Consider the following 5396-nt stretch of genomic DNA (forward strand, 5'->3'; position numbering starts at 1 on the left):
TTTTTTTTTTTTTTTTTTTTTTTCCATCAGATATTCGCTGAGTGCCTATTCTAGGTATTCTGAAGAGGAAAAGTGTCACCTGGCCAAGAGCAGAAAGTATTGGCAGGGCAAGGTCAGCTGGATGGTGTCCCTCCTAGAAGCTTCCCAAGAGTCCATTTTTCTGGCCTCAGATGCAGAGGCTTCGGAATCCTGTCTGCATCTGTGTCCCACAGCTAGCTGGAATAAAGAATGCCAATTTGTTTAGGCAATGCTCACAAGAGATTGTGGCGGAAGGCTGGAAGGGAGATGTGCGTGTTCTGGCCATCCAGCATCTGAACCTCCTTCCTCTATTTAGAGAATCCTCTACCTTTAAGAGGCAAAGTCTACTTCCCAGAGTTAAAGCTCAAAATATCAGATGATCTGTTCACCAGCCTTCTTTGCAGCCAAGCCAGGGCTTGGCCATACCATCTGGGCTTTGCTGATTTGAGAGAATCCCACCCACTCTGGGTTCGAATCAGAAACCAGTGATGGGAAGAAGCAGGGACACAGGTTTACAGAGACTCCCACTATCTACAGGTGACAGTGTGGTGGCAGAGACAATTACATCCAGTTTCCAGAGACAGGAGTGGCAAGGCTGCCTATGTCCTTTATGGTGTTTTCCTGGGCCAGTTCCACAGTATGATTTTTCGACCTTGTTTCTGGTGGCAGAGTCAATTGGCCAAGTTCTCTAGCTATTCTGCTAATTCTGTGGGCTCACCAATATCTTTGAAATAAATTCCATTTTGCTTAAATCAGCCAGAGTCATTTTTGAGTGCTTACAACTAAGAATCAAGACTGATACGAGGACTGGAAGACCAACGTATGAACACTGAGAATGACACATGTTAGGGGAGATTGCCATCCCTGGCAGTCGGCTGTACTCTTCCTCTGGCAAGCTATGTGGGAATGACCAGAATCTCTTCCCCAACAGGAATGGACTCCAGTGCTGGGAGCTTCAGGCATTCTGGCAGGATGGTGGGAAAGACATCCTGGGCCTAAATATAAGGCAGGTTCAGAGTGGACCCAGTGGTTGGTCATGAGATATAATGAAATAATCAATTCACAATTTGCATTTTTATGAAATCCCTTTTCCCAGAAGGGAGATTTGAAAAAATGTTAATCCTTAGATAAGAAATCTGGGGCCCTAGAAGTGATGGTAGCCACAGCAAGGTATTCAGAATCTACCCTTTTCTGCTGTCATCCGGCTTGCTTCCCAAGGTGTCCTGACGGTGAAATGAGAAAGGGGTACAAGGTTGGCAACCAGACACCACGAAGCAGGTAGGCTAACTGCTGTTATCATTTCCATTTTTGGATTAAGAAGCTCAGACTCAGAGATGTTAAGCGATTTGTCTAAGGTTTCACCTTGCCCGAAGAAAGGATTGCCCGCTGTCTCATTCAAGTCTACATCCTTTCTCCAGGGACGTACTGCTAGTGGGGTGGGCAGGAAAGGAGTCTAGAGACACCTAGATTAGAGGGATAAAGTCAGCACTGTTTATATTTGGCATCGTCTTTTCCCTGGCACTGCCACCATCACTCCCATTCCCCTTCTGGATCCCTACCTTACCCCTTCATGCTGCTCTGGTGGCAGTGCCTCTGCTGCCATGCTCTGCTTGAGCCTGCTGCTACAGCCACGCCTGAAGATGCAGCCCTTCCTCTCTTCCTGTCCCACCAAATATGACCAGCTCTAGGTTCCATTACTTCTGGAATTTGCTCCAAATAAAACTTCCACCATTTTATTCCAAACCCAGTTCTCCTTCTGCAACACCCGAGAAAAATATTGGACTGCAGGAGCCAGAGAGGAGAGAGAGTTTTACTGGTGAGAGTTGTAGATGGGAATTGAAAAGCCAAGTCATGTCTTGGCCCCGCCAGAAACTCACTAGGATGTACACAATGCCACTGTGACGGTTTTAAAATACGTCCACAAATGCTTTGATGTTCCTTTGTTTCTTGATCTGTATGCTAGCAACACAGGTTCATTCCGTTTGCGAAAATTCATTGAGCTGTGCTCTTATGAGCTATGTACTTCTCTACATGTATGTTAAATGTGGATAAGAACTTCATGTAAAAATCATTTCAAGAAAGATAAAATATTTAGACGAGGGCATTTGAATAAACATTTGTAATGTTTTATTACCAAAACTCAAGACTTAAGAAATAGCTCAAAGAAACTGATAGATCAGGAGATAACTAGACACTATACAAAAGGTCTTTCTTGACTTACAGTAGGACTATTATAGTAGAATTTCTTTGCTTTTCTGAAGTATTTAAAATAAGAATCTATTGAGACAGAAAACTCAGGATCATCACTACAAGTGAGGTATGCTTGCATTTTAAAGACTGTTTTGTCCCTCGGTTTCCCTACGTATAAATCAGTGAAGCCAGTGAATCACTCAGAATGCAAAAAAGGTCTTTAAACCATTCTGATTGGATGTGCTCAGCAGGGGCTGGAACTTGGCAAGAAGGAGGCACCAATAATCCAGGAAGAAGAGTTTCAATATGTGGTTCCATGTCCAATGGGCAGAACTTGGCCACTTTCTAAGACTCTTTCCAGATCCAGGATGCCAGTTTTATGAGGCAGAAAGAACACAGTGTATTAAAAAAGAAAAAAAAAAAAAGAAAAAAAAAACCCTGAAACAAAATTATAGAAAAGTCCATTAATGCATCAGGGATAAAAGGGGCTCAAGGAAAAAAAATACATATATACATGTATATATATTTGAGAACTCATATATAATGAGTTTCTTTTCTGGCTCTTAGGTCTCACCTCTTACCTACCACAGAATAATTGTTTTCAGGAAGTTGAACAAAATTTCACCCAGGAAAAGGTGGAACTAAACCATGCTGGGTCAAATATTAGGTTAAGAATTTCTGTCCTGTGTTCTACCTTGAGGCTAACTGTGCTAGGTTTCTAGTCTTGTCCTGAAAGAGTAGAAATGGTCCAAAGGCCAATGTAATAATTTGCATTAACTTTATTGTGGTTGGAAGTTCATGGAAGGATGGTTGAGTTACTTGCCCAAGGCCTTACAGATAGTGAAAGTTAAAACAATGAAGTTCTTAGAAGAAAACAAAGAAGATTATTTTAGGGGCTTAGGATTATTTTAAACAGGACATACCAAACACTAATCACAAGAGATAAGATTAATATTTCAGATGTCTTTAAAATTAAGTGCTTCTGTTCATCAAAATAGAACATTAAAATAATTAAAAGTCAACACAGATTGGGGAAAGATATTTGTTATACACATATTGGACAAAGGGCTCATATTCAGAATATGTAAAGAACTCATAGACATTAGGACAAACAACTCCCCACAAATGGGCAAAAGACTTGAACGGACACTTTATTAAAAGGGTATTGAAATGAACAATAAGCATCTGAAAATTGCTCAACATCCTTGATCATCAAAAAAAAAATGCAATTGTAAATCACAGTGAAATACACATCCTCCCCATTTTCTAAATTAAAAGACTGAAAATACCAATACTGGTAAAGATGTGAAACAACCGGAAATCTCATATCACTGGTTAGAACCTAAACTGTTATATTTGGCAGTGTATTTAAAGTTTAATATGTGAACACTCTATGGACCAGGAATCCAATTCTAGGTATATATATATACCCAACATAAATGAATGCTATGTCCACCAAAAGACATGTGTAAGAATGTTTGCAGCAGCTTCATGAAAGGCAGAAACACAAAGCAACTCAAATGTCCACCAACAGTAGGATGAGTACACAAATCGTTGAATATTTATATAATGAAGTAATACACAGTAGTGAAAAGAATGGACCATTGTTACACACAACAATATGGATGAATCTCGTAGACACACTGTTGAGCAATAGAAGCCAGACATGAAATTGTACATGTTATGTATTTCATCCATATCAAGTTCAAATATTAGTAAAACTAACCTATGGTGATAGAAGTTAAAATAGTGGTAACCCTTGTGGGATACTGAATGGGAAGGGGCAGGAATGAGCTGGAAATGTTCCACATCTTGATGTGGGTGGCAGTTATATGGGTGTATGCATATGTAAAAAATTATCATTCTGGACACTTTAGATTTGTGCACTTTACTGAATGTTATACCTCAAAAAAAAAAAAAAAAAAAGGAAAACAAAAAATTAGATCATATGTCTTGGTTTCGTGTCTAACAATAGAATCACCGGCTTTCCCTGTAAGCACTCATATTGATGTCCTATCCCATTAAGTTCCTGGATACTCACTCACCTCTCCCTCACTGGGAAAGACATATTTGAGAACTCTTCAAAGTCTGACAGACAGGAGGACCACACTTATTTCAGGCAGGGATGGGAGAGGAGGGCGGAGGAGATGTAAATACTGCATCTGGGAAGGAATCTTTTCCCCCAGCACCTAGTAGAGGATTAATACAAGCACAATAACGTCTATTGATAAATAACACTGTCCAACATTGGCTACTATCTGATACATACGGCATTTGCCACACACTTTCTAACAGGCACTAGCCACTGCACTAATTGTTTCCCAAGTATTTTCTTAATACTTATATAACTCTACAAAGCTGTCCCATTCTTAGTCTTGTCCTACAGATAGGAGACGCAGGTTTTTGGAGGGTTGGTTAAGTTACTTGCCTAAGGCCTTACAGAAAGTTTAAGTGGTGAATGGAGATCTCAAGTCAGATTAGTCTGAATTCACAACCTGGGCTGTAAACCACTCGCTATGGAATGAATGGATGGCGTCCAAGCCCTGCCTGCATGTTATGTAACACACTGGACCAAGTGCCTGTGGCATTCCGAGTGGGGCCGAAGCGGTTGCGGCTGTCGACATTGGCGATGGACTCCCCGAGGCCCTTCGTCCCACTAACTGCACACAGGTGGTTCCCGGGGTCAGAGAGCCGCCGGCGCTCTCTCCCCGAAGACCACGCCTTCACCTCCAGCCAGTTTGCTTGGGGAATCTGAAAGGTGCCCAGGGCCCAGAAACCATAAGTTTTTTCCGACCTCGAAAATAACACACCGGAGGTAGATGTGAGCGTTAGCCGCCTCACTCCTGGGGGCAGGGAGAACCAACGCGAAAATCCCCAGAGAGGCGGAAGAAAAACCGGCCTGCGAGAGAACAGGATGGACGTGGGAAAAGCCTGGGGGAGAGAGAGTTATACGGCAGGAATGGCAGAAAAGCGTACTAAGCAAAAAGAAAGGTGTCTCACTAACTCCGAAGTTAACGGGGTGACGACGCAGCCCCCTCTGTTGCGCTTGCTCAGTGCTGCCTCCCTGTGCACCCCGCCCCTTCCCGCCTCTGAGGATTTACTCGTCTCTTGGCAACCATTCACCCGAGGAGCCAATCAGAGGGCAGCCCTCGCCCCACCCCCGCCGTCAGGACCCGGCGGAAGGGTCC

The 5396-nt window shown here is 42.6% G+C and overlaps 1 long non-coding RNA gene across 1 annotated transcript; it reads right to left on the bottom strand.

Annotated features, from left to right (window-relative positions):
• Positions 1 to 4077: 4077 nt before the first annotated feature.
• On the bottom strand, positions 4078 to 5263 carry LOC108528042 (uncharacterized). Its single transcript, XR_001885018.1, has 2 exons — positions 5019 to 5263; positions 4078 to 4397 (listed from the first exon to the last, which is right to left on the bottom strand). It is a non-coding gene; the product is annotated as an uncharacterized LOC108528042 (long non-coding RNA).
• Positions 5264 to 5396: the final 133 nt, after the last annotated feature.

The sequence above is a fragment of the Rhinopithecus bieti genome, unplaced genomic scaffold, assembly GCF_001698545.2.
Source record: "Rhinopithecus bieti isolate Rb0 unplaced genomic scaffold, ASM169854v2 scaffold_3040, whole genome shotgun sequence".
NCBI classification, from domain to species: domain Eukaryota; kingdom Metazoa; phylum Chordata; class Mammalia; order Primates; family Cercopithecidae; genus Rhinopithecus; species Rhinopithecus bieti.